This window comes from Macrotis lagotis, chromosome 6, assembly GCF_037893015.1.
Source record: "Macrotis lagotis isolate mMagLag1 chromosome 6, bilby.v1.9.chrom.fasta, whole genome shotgun sequence".
NCBI lineage: Eukaryota > Metazoa > Chordata > Mammalia > Peramelemorphia > Peramelidae > Macrotis > Macrotis lagotis.
This window is the reverse complement of record NC_133663.1, coordinates 539,764-551,025: the sequence shown is the minus strand read 5'-3', so window position 1 is coordinate 551,025 and position 11,262 is coordinate 539,764.

Here is an 11,262-nt window from a genome sequence, read left to right as displayed (position 1 = left end):
CAGCATCCCGGCAGGGGCGGCCCGCTCGGGTCCTAGAGGCAGCGGGCCAGCCCAGGCTCCCCCCCCCCCCCCCGGCCCCTCCGAGCCTCCAGCCCAGCGCCCCCCCCCTTCCTCCCCTCCCTCCAGGAGGGAGTATCCAGTGTGCCCTGGGAATCCGAGCCCCCCACAGCGGCCCCCAGACGCCGGTCACCCGGAGTCACGCAAGCCCCACAGCAGCGCAAACAGGGACAAACCCAGTGACCGAGGCAGAACAGTCGCACCACAGTGACCCCCAGCGATCCAGGCCCACATCGACACCCAAGGGAGCTCCGTGGTGCAGAGGCCACAGACATCACAGAGCAACCCAAGGGCTCCCCAGTCCCATCCTGTACCCCCCAACACATCCCCACCCCGAATATAGCCCCCCACTCACGCCTATACACACACACCACAGAATATAGCCTCCCATCCTACAGAGTCTCACACACACACACACACACACACACACACACACACACTATGGCTCCATACACATCCACCCCATCTAGGCTCACAAATACCCTCATACACACACACACACACACACACACACACACACATTACCCAATACATCCTCCCACCCCACATAGAGTCACACACATCACACAATCTACCTGTCTAACTCCCTATATATACAACACACACACACACACACACACACACACACACACACACACACACACAGAGTAATTTATAGTGACAGCCCTTCTCCATGCCCTCGCTCCATGACAGAGACACACCTACAACCAAACCCCTGGGCACTATGCTAAGCACAAGGCAGGAGACAATTCCTGTCCTCCAGAAGCTCACAGTCTGAGGGAGACAACAGGTAAACAAATAAGGACAAACATTTAGGACAGGATAAAGAGGAATAATGAACAGAAGAGGGGACTAGAACTAAGAGGGGTTGGGAAAGGCTTCCTGGAGAGGGGATTTTACTTGGCACCTGAAGGAAGCCAGGAGGAAGGGAAGAGAAGAGAATATTCCACGATTGGGGCTCACAGTCAAGAGTTTGAGGCTCTTGTTTATGGAAAAATAAGAATCCAGGGTCACTGGATGGAAAAGACCATGAGACATCAGAAGATTAAGAAAGGGAAGAAGGGACTGGTTATAAAGAGCTATGAAGGTCAAACAGAGAGCTCCAGGAGGCAGTAGAGTTTATTGAGAAGAGGGGTGACATGATCAGACTTGGATCTTAGGGAAATCACTCTAGTGACTGAAGGAAGGATGAACTGGATTGGGGAAAGGCAGGCAGACCTACCTGTAGACTATTGCCATAGTCCTGATATGAGGCCAAGAGAGTCCACACTAGGGCAGAAGAGAGGAAAGGGGGCATAGTTGGGACATGTTGCAGAGGTTAAACGGACAGGCCTTGGCAACAGGTTGGATCTGGAGGGTAAGAGTGAGGAGATCAGGATGGAAGCCTGAAGGAAAAGGTAGTGGAAGATGTCCGTCCTCTCCAAGGGTGGAGGAGTTAATGATGGGGGGAGAGGAGGAGAGGTTATGGGGAAAGATAAAAAGGACAGCCTTGGATAGAAGCAGGATTAGAGGACCATGACAACAGGGAGGCCATGTTATGACTTGGAAGTGAGGGGGGGGAGGGGGGAAGAGGGTGATTTACAAAATCACCAGTCTCACTTTCTCCTCCTGTGGCCACACATGACTGGTCATCAAGTCCACGGTAGCTGATGAGTTGACTGGAGAAAAAAGGAGAGAGAATGGAAGAAAGCCCAGGACTGACCTCTGAGGGCCACCTCCATTGAGAGGGTCAGATGAGATAACAATTGTTAAGTGATGAACCTAGGGCGGCATATTGTAGAGGCTAAATAAATCTGCCCCCATCGCTACTGCCACCACCGCTGCCACCCCTGCCACCGCTGCTGCTGTGGTGGTGTTACTATGAGAAAAGGTTAAATCAAACTTCTCCCCTCGAAATCTTGTTTCCGCTCACAGAAGTCAGGGTCTGTCTGCAGTTACAGGTGTAGGGGCCTTCTGGTAAATCTTGCTTCATGAAGCCCACAAGTCCCACAGAGAAAAATCAAGGTTGGGTCAGGAGGACAGAAGTCCAGTTCTTCTCTGTGGTGAGAGCCTGTCCTCAGGGAGCTGGCAGTTTTTTGCTGAGGAATTTGCTAAAGGTATGTCAGGTGGGGAGCTCCTAAGTCCTAGGCACACACACACCCTGGAGTCAGGGAGAGGTGTCAGGACCTTCACCACCTGTCAAAGGAAGTGAGCAAGATGTCCAAGCCTGAGGAGGCGCCCATCTTGGCCAGTTCAGCTCGTGGGTTGTTTAGGCTTGTGCTTGGAAGTGTTTGTTGTTGATCTATTTACCCATGTGAGGGTGACTCTTATTCCTGTCTATGTGCATATGTGTGTGGATGTTGATCTTGCATATGTGCATGACGCATGTTTGAAAATTCCTCCCCCAACAAGCCAGGTCCCCAGAGTATCCCCTTAGAACTCTAAGGGCACCCCTAAGGGGCTGAAGGAATAGCTTTCCTACTGCTAGCCATTTATCTATCTATCCATCATCCATCTATCCATCTATCAGCTGATGCTTTTAAGTCCCCATCAATGTACTTCCTTCATGATTATGGGACTATCAATAAGTCAACCAGACTTAATCAATTTTTGGAAAAGGGTGTTTATTAAGATGGTGTAATAATACTGTTGTTCTATAAGAAACCATGAGTGTTTGGACTCTAGAGAAGCATGGAATGACTTACAGGAACTGATGCTGAGCAAAGGGAGCAGAACCAAGAGAACAATGCACATATTAACAATAACGTTGCTCAACCTTGATGGAAGCAGCTCCTCTCAGCAGTTCAGAGAACTTGGCCAACCCTAGAAGACTGGCTATGGACAATGCTATCCCCATCCAGAGGAAGAAAAACAAAACAAAACAAAATCTTATAGAATCTGAATGAACACTCCGTTCATTTTTTTAAAAATGTCTCTTCTGCATTTCCTTGCCATCCCCTGACTTTCTTTTCCCTTAATCCTAAATCCTCATACTAAAAATGACTTATCTGTTAAAAACACACATGTATGTACAATATTCACCTGGCTGATTGCCAATTGGGGGAGAGGGAGAAGGGAAGATGGAAGGAAGGTATCTAAACTTAAAATATGTATGTATATATGAATGATATTGAAAAACTTTCATAATGTATTAGAAAAAAATAAAATATCAATGAAAAAAGATGGTATAATAAAAAAATGGTACAAAAGATCTCCCCAGAAGACTGTGACACATCCTCCCATCAGCAAATATAGAGCTGGAAGATGGATGCAAACTTAGAGATCTTATATGAAGAAAGGGACATCTCAGCTCCTGGAAATCTTTTTTGCAGAAGTCCTCAAGATGCTTTCTTAGGTGGTGTTTTTATTCAGTTGTTTTAATCATATCCAACTCTCTCCTGGGGGCAGCTAGATGGCATAATGGATAAAGTACTGGCATCAGGAAGACCTGAGTTTAAATCAAGTCTCAGACATTAGCTCTAGGAATCTGGGCAAGTCACTTAACCCTGTTTGCCTCACTTTCCTCCTCTGTAAAATGAACTGGAGATGGCCATGGCAAATCACTCAGAATCTTTGCCAAGAAAACCCCAAAAGAGGGTATGAAAATTTGAACATGACTAAAAAACAACTGAACAGCAACAAGCTTCCTGACTCTAAACCCAGCTCTCTACATTGCACCAGCTAGTTGAATATCTTCCTTAGGTATCATGTAGCTTTTCTGATGGTTTTTTCCTTTTAAAAAAATATATTTTATTCTTCCCCAATTACATGTAAAAACAATTTTTTAACATTCTTTTAAAATTCTTTGTGTTCCAAATTCTCTCCTTTCCTCCCTCCCTCCCCAACCCCTTCATTAAGAAGGCAAGCGATTTGATCCAGGTTATCCATGTGTAGTCACACAAAACATATTTACATATTATGAAAGAAAACATGGACCCCCAAAAACCTAAAGAAAAATATGAAATTTTTAAAAATATTCTCCAGTCTTTTTTCAGGCATGGGTTCTTTTCTGTTGAACTTAAAATATGTGCTCAGATTATTATTGTAAACCCAATGCCACCAGTCACTGTTGTCCTAGGGAAGACAGGAAGTTCAAATTCCTCTTTGGAGCCCACCAGAGCCACTTCTGTTCAAAGGGAAAGAAAATAAGACCAAACTCAAGGTTCTCTTCCTCCTGCCCTAACACATCCAATTTTCCAGGGATTCCTTGGATTCCAATGAGCTGCACAGTTTTATAAGTCTCCTAGAGCACATCTGAATACCTTGATCCTCTCTACCTGAGCATCTGCTCTTCTCCCTGATGTAGACTCCCCAGAGCAAGATGTCCCTTCCAGGTAAAGCTCATCACCTCTCATCTCACCATCCTACAGCTAACTCAAACCGACTGGCATCACCTCCTTCAGTCTCCTCTCCCCTCTGATTGCAAAGCTGGAGGGTGTTCCTAAAGCAAAAACTGAACTGCCCTACCTACTCTCAACTCCAAGACCAAGACCCTCTAGTCTCCACCATGCTTTCAACCTCTCCCCCCATTAGAGTATAAGCTTCTTGAGGGAAGGTATTTTCTTTTTATTAATCATATGGGATATTCATGGAGGTCTAGCACCTCTTGGCGGGGGGGGGTTGCCACCTTTGATGTCCATTCACCTCTCAACTGTGGCTCCAAGAAGCTGTAGAATGCAAATCACATAGAAACCATACCTGGTAAACCATCTTAGCAGATAGGCTGAACTGGGTTTGAGGATAACCAACAAACTTGAAACCTCTTGGCAAGGTAGAGGGGTATCTGCCTCAAGCATGTGAAGACTTCCCCTGTTAGAATGGGCAGACAAAAATAATTTATTCCAGTGGTCATGAAGGCAGCTGAAGCAGGCTCTGTGGAGCCTTAGACCTTGGACAGACGATGAAAGATGCCAAAGATAGCATCCTGGGCTATCATCCCACCACTGGACTTAGATGACTCTAGAAGAGAGAGAGTAAGGTTGAGCACTTTACCTGTCTCTGCTTCACTTGGATCCAGTTCACACAGTCCTGATGTCAGGAGTCCACTTCAAAATGAAGACCAAACAACAACCCCTCGTGTTTAACAGTGACTAGCACATAGAAAGTGCTTATTAAGTATTTATTGGATCTGAACAGACTTTCTGCCAGACTTAGGAAGGTCCACACCTGCTGAAAAACCAATGAATCTCTGTCTCATGGATAAATGGGTTGGAATGATTTCTACCTCACCAGTATCTGACCTTGATGAAGCCACCAAAGGGAGCAGGGTCCTAGCCATGCTTTCCTGGGGTCCTTCTTTGGAGGAAGCAGTCTTTGTTCCATGTTCATCCTTATACTGAAGGCATCTCTCTCTCTCCACAAATATTCTTGGATTTTAATCTCTTTTTTGTGTTTGCCATGTTCAGTTTTTTTCTTATTTTTCTGTGTATTTCCCTCACCCAAAAGAATGCAAACCCCCTTGAGGGTAGTGCCCAGGGTAGGTTATGAATGTAGTAGGTGTTTGAGATTAAGCTGTAACTTAACAGGCCCCTAGAGACACTTGATCAGCTTGGTTTCAAAAGACCTAATTTGGGGATTCCTTGAGAATCAGGACAAGGAATGTCAAGGTCATTGCTCCCTCCTGGCCCTTTCAGGAAAGCCATGCAGATAGAGAAGTGGGGAGATTTCAATCATTCATCAAGAATTTAACAAGCATTGACTACATGCAAAGCATGGTTGGGGAAGTGAGGAACAAGAAGCCATGTTGGCCACCCAGAACTCATAAGTCAGTACCAGATATGTGCCTATGGACAGTAAACAAGAGGAAGAAAGAGCTCCACAGTACTACCTTGAAGCATCTGAACAGTTCACAAGGTGGGTAGAAGCAAAGGGCAGAGGAATATCCCAGGTATGGTAACAGCAAAAATCCATCAAGATATGGATAAGACATTAGTGGGGTCTGTGTGGTAACCAACTACACAGAAGCAAAGAGACTGTGAAAGAGGCTATAAGATAAAAAGTCAGAGGTTGTTTGGAGTTAGATTATAAATTAGAGACCAGGTTAGGAAGATGCATTTTTGTCTTGCACCTAAAGGGGAATCATTGAGAGTTCTTTATCAGAGGAGCAATGTGGGGATTTAAGGGAATTATTTGGTGGAAGTGTGCAGGAGAAGGGAGAAACTTAAGGCAGGGATACAAGGGATTAGTTTATTGTAATTATGACTGTCTCTCACCTCTACTACTTTCTCTTGGTCCCTTTCAGTCCTGCTCCTGAGTTGATTTGCATGTTAAACAGGGGCATCCTTGTGGATTAAAAGGAACATGCACTTCAACTTCAAACCCTTTGCAGTTTTGCTAAGTGGAACGCCTTTGATAATTTAAAGAGGACCCAGGCCAGTGGCTCAGAGATAGGATAAATTAAAAGGAAATTTCAACTATAAATCAGAGTTAAGATTTAGTGGCAGCAGGAGAAAAACATTTAAAAGACAGACTTAATCCAGCTTGAAGGCTTCTGTTGGCTTGGCCACTGCCTGCCTGGATGTAGTTGCAATAACTGCAGATCTGATGGCTCAAATAAGCGAGCTTTCTCCCTTCAAGTATAGGCTGTCTACACAGCAGCTTCAGTTCAGCTGATGGCAAGGCCAAGCAAGAAGTGTTTAGTAAGCCCTTACTAAACAGGCATCATATTAGGTGGGGGAGTGCCTTGGTGGACCCCAAGAAACAACCTAACAGCAGAACAGAAAATGAGAACAGAGAGCAGCAAGGAAGAGACCTAGTCAAACCCAGCAGAGAGCTGCTGAGAGGAGGCAGCCAGGAGAAAGTGAAGGAGCAAGAAGGGCTCTGCTTCAGGGAGAGAGAAGCTCCACCGAGATCATCATCAGAGAAACATTGGCAGATACTTCACCTCTTTGGTCTCAGTTACAGTTGCATGTGCCTCCCAGGATGGTTGTGTTAAGATTTGTAAAGGTAAACATATGTTTAGAGTCTCCACCCCAGGTGCTCCCATGGACTATTTGTGCCCAACCTATGGTAGAGTATTCCAACTCATATTGGGCTGATTGGTCTCAGTCAGTCTAACATAGTCATGTCATTCTTTGATAATGAAGGACAAGAACAAACCAACCAAAAGTGCTTAACACAAAACGGACTTGGCCCTTCATAGCTAAACTTGAGAAGGACATCTCCAACCAGTGCTTCCACTTCCTTTTCTCTCACTTTCTTCTTAATTTTCTCTGGTCTGGCTTCCAACCTCATCATTCATTTGAAATTACTGTCTCCAAAGTTACCAAGGATCACTTCATTGCCCAATCTAAGTGCCTCTCCTCATCCTTCTTGACTTCTCTGAAGCCTTTGATGCTGATATTTATCTTCTTCGTCTTGAGAATCTCCTATCTAGCTCTCGGTGACACTGTTGTCCCCGAGTTCTCCTCATGTCTGCCTGGCCATCTTCTGCTTCCCTTGCTGGATGCTCATCCACAACACATCCACCCACTGGGTCTCCCTCTAATCAATTTCCCCTGGGGATCTCTTTAGCTTCTATAGTTCCAGCAATCATCTCGATGCACATGACTCTCAGACCTACTTGTCCAGCCCTGATCTCGTTCTGGTATCTCTGATGATCTCCTGGGCATCTAGAACTGACTGAGTGCCCTGTAGAAAACTTCAGCTCAACCTATCTTACCCTCCTCAAACTCTTCCCACTTCCTATTGTTGAGTCAGCCACACACGCTCCCCCCCCCCAGTCACTTGGCCTACAATGTCAGCATCATCCTCTCCCCATTCCCATTTTTTGCCAAGTTCTATCATTGCTGTCTCCATAACAACTTTTAATATGGATTCCCTTTCCTCCTATGACCCTGCCACCACCCTGGTACAGGCTCTCATCATGTCATGGAGCTGGATGGTGTTCTTGCCTCAGTTGTTTCCGTCTTGTCCAACCCTTCATGACCCCGTTTGGGGTTTTCTTGGTAAAGATACTAGGGCACAAATAGTGAACCACTATTTCCTTCTCCAGCCAGGAACTGAGGCAAACAGTGACTTGCCCAGGGTCACAAAGCTGGTAAGTGTCAGATTTGAACTCAGGAAGTTGTGTCCTCCTGCCTTCCAGCCCAGAATTCTATCCCCTACAGTGCCCTTAGCTGCCCTCCACTCTAGTCCGTCTTTACTCAGCCACTGAAGAGATCATCCTAAAGTACAAATCTGACAACATCGATGTCCTCCTTATCCAATCAACCCTAGTGTCTCCTATAACCTCTGGAGTCAAACACAGTAACCTCAGGTTGACTTTTGGAGCCCTTCATAACCTTGTTAGTCTTCTTACTCTTGACTCCCCTCCATACTCAGTGATCGAGCAATCCCCAGGCTTGTACAAAATCCTCCATCTCTCAACTTTGGGTCTTTTCATTGGAAATTTCCCTGTCTGGAATGCTCTCCTCCCCAGGTTTTCCCACAAGCTTCACTGGCTTCCTTCAGGTCTCAGCTAAAATCTCAACTTCTGCAAGAAACCTTTCCCAGACCTTCTTATTATTAATGCTTTCCCTCTGAGATGAACACCAGTTTTTCATGTAGGGGTCTTGCTTGTTTGTAGCTGACATGCTTCTCCTTCATTAGAATGTATATCTTGAGAGCTAGGGCTATTTTTTTTCTTTCTATTCCCATTGCTTAGCAGAGGTCTTGTTTAATATATCCTAATTGACTGGCTGACTGATTTATCAGACAAAGTAAATGTAAAAATTCATAATACCTAGAGAGGGAAAAAAATTGAGAAAATATTCTATGCTTAAAGACACATTAGAATCAAAGAAACCTACTTAAATGAAGATTTAATCTCACCCATTTGGGAGTCTCTCCAGTGGTTCCAGTCAAGTCAAGCAAAAAACATTTATCAAGCATCTGCTACCTTCTAGGTATTGGTCTAAGCCCTGGGGATACAAAGAAAGGCAAAAGTCAGTGTCTCTTCTTGAAGAGTTTCCAGTATGATGGGGAAGACAACAAGCAAACACTCAGTATAACTAAGCTACAGATGAGAGAACTTGGAAATAACTCCCAAGGAGAAGGTGTTGGCATTAAGGAGACCTGGAAAAGACTTCCTGGAGAAGGGGAATGTTATCTGGGACTTGGAAGAAGTTGGGAAAGCCAAGAAGCATATCGACGACCACTCACGCCTGTTTGGCCTGCAGTCTTGTTCTTGTGCAGAGGGTATCCTTTCAACATGCTGAAGGCCTTACCAGAATGCTCTTGCCATTGCCAGGATATCTTTGGAGCCCTTTGGGCTTCTGCCTGTCATCCTTCACTACCAGAAAATTCACTGGTTCTGTCTTGTACTCATATCTGTCTAAGTTTCTCCTTAGACGCATCAGACTTCCCTATTACCTTCTGTGCAGGTTTCATTTTGAAACATTTGGAGACTATTGTCTTCCATCTCTCAGCATCAAAATCCCTTACTGGTAAAATATTGATATTAAAGAGATGGGCAACTTGTTAGAAAAATCAGGAGAATATTAGTCAATACAGATATAGTAGATTTTATAACACCATTGAAAAAAGCCATATATAGAAACACAATAATTTCAGGAAATTTTAATGTTCTCCTCTCAGTGTTGTAGAACTCTAACAGAAAGATAAACAAATGGAAAATATAGAACTGAATAAACTGTTGGAATTTGAAAGACTTACGGTGTCTTCCAAATGGAAAGACATATTTCTCAGCCTCACATGTTACCTTCACAAAAATAGACTATACACTAGAACGTAGAGAAATTATAAATAGACCCAAAAAAAAGGGAAGAAACCAGCTCCTTCAAAGTTACCAGTGATGTCTTAGTTGCAAAATCAGATGGCCTTTTTTTTATTACTCATCCTTCTAGACTTCTCTGCAGAATTTGACACTGTTGATTGACTTTTGTTATCTCTGTGTTTTAGTGAAATTATTCTCTCTCAGTTCTCTTCCTAACAGTACCACTATTCTTCAGTCTCCTTTGTGGAATCATCATTCATATTCTAATTCTAACTTGGGGTAGATACTCTTCTTTCTCTTTAGTTTCTCTCGGTGGTCTCCTAAGCTTCCATGTAGTTAAATATCATTATTGGAGATGACTCCCAAATCTCGATGTCCAGCCTCAGTCTCTCTCTTGGGTCCTTATCTGTACCACCAACCCTAACCCCAAAACCAAAATATTACATATTTTGAAAAAAGACATCCTCTCAAACTTAACATGTCCAAAAAAATCACTATCTTCCCTTCCCTAACACCCACTCCCTCCTGGCAACTTTTACTGTTTTGAAAAGGTCTCATTTCTTCTAGTCTTCCCAGTTCACTCGGCTTCATACCTAATTCCTCCCTCTCCCTTGTCCCACACATCCAACCCATCTCCACACAGCTCTTAGCCAACTATTCCCTCCTCTCCACTCACATAATTGCCATCCTAATTCAGTCCATTATCACCTTTCATCAGAACTCCTGCCAAGATTGTAATTAGTCCTTCTACTTCAAGTATCTCCCCTTTTCAAACTTCTTGCATACCAAAATAACATTCCTAAAGCCCAGAAGGGACCATGCATGTCCCCCTTCTCAAAAACTCTCAGTCTCTCCCTATTATCTTTAGGATCAAAACATGAATTTTTCTATATGGTGTTTAAAGTTTTCCCCAAACCAGGACCAATAGACCTTTTCAGTCTTCTCTACATTCTTCCCCCTAACTTGCTCTATGGTCAAGCCAAGTTTGTCTTTCTATTGCTCACACTCAGCATTCCATCCCATGCCTCTGCCCACAATTCCCAGAATACACTGCCCCCTTACCTTTCCATGTTCCATGACTAATTTTCTTCAAGGTCAAGTGCAAATTCCTATCTCTTCATTCACTTGGACTTTCCTGATATTTATATTTATTTAGCAAATGCTTACAGGGGAATATGTTGTCTTCCTTCAGAGAATGTAATCTCCTGGAGAATGGGATTCATGTTTTTCTTTTTGTCATTGCACCCTTCAAACCTAGCATCCACCCAATCCATAGGAGAGACTTAATAAATGTTGGTGGGTTGATCAATGAATGACTTTGGGCAAGTCATTCAAATTCTGTAGGCCCAAATTTCTTCAAGTGTAAAGTCAAAGGGTCAGGCTACATGACTTTCAGGTACCTCTCTAAGGAGTCATCAACTCTAGAGAAAAAAACAAATCAAAAGCCAGTTCTTGGAAAAGATGAACAAAATCAATAACCCTTGAGCTGGCCTGATTAAAACAAGAGAGAG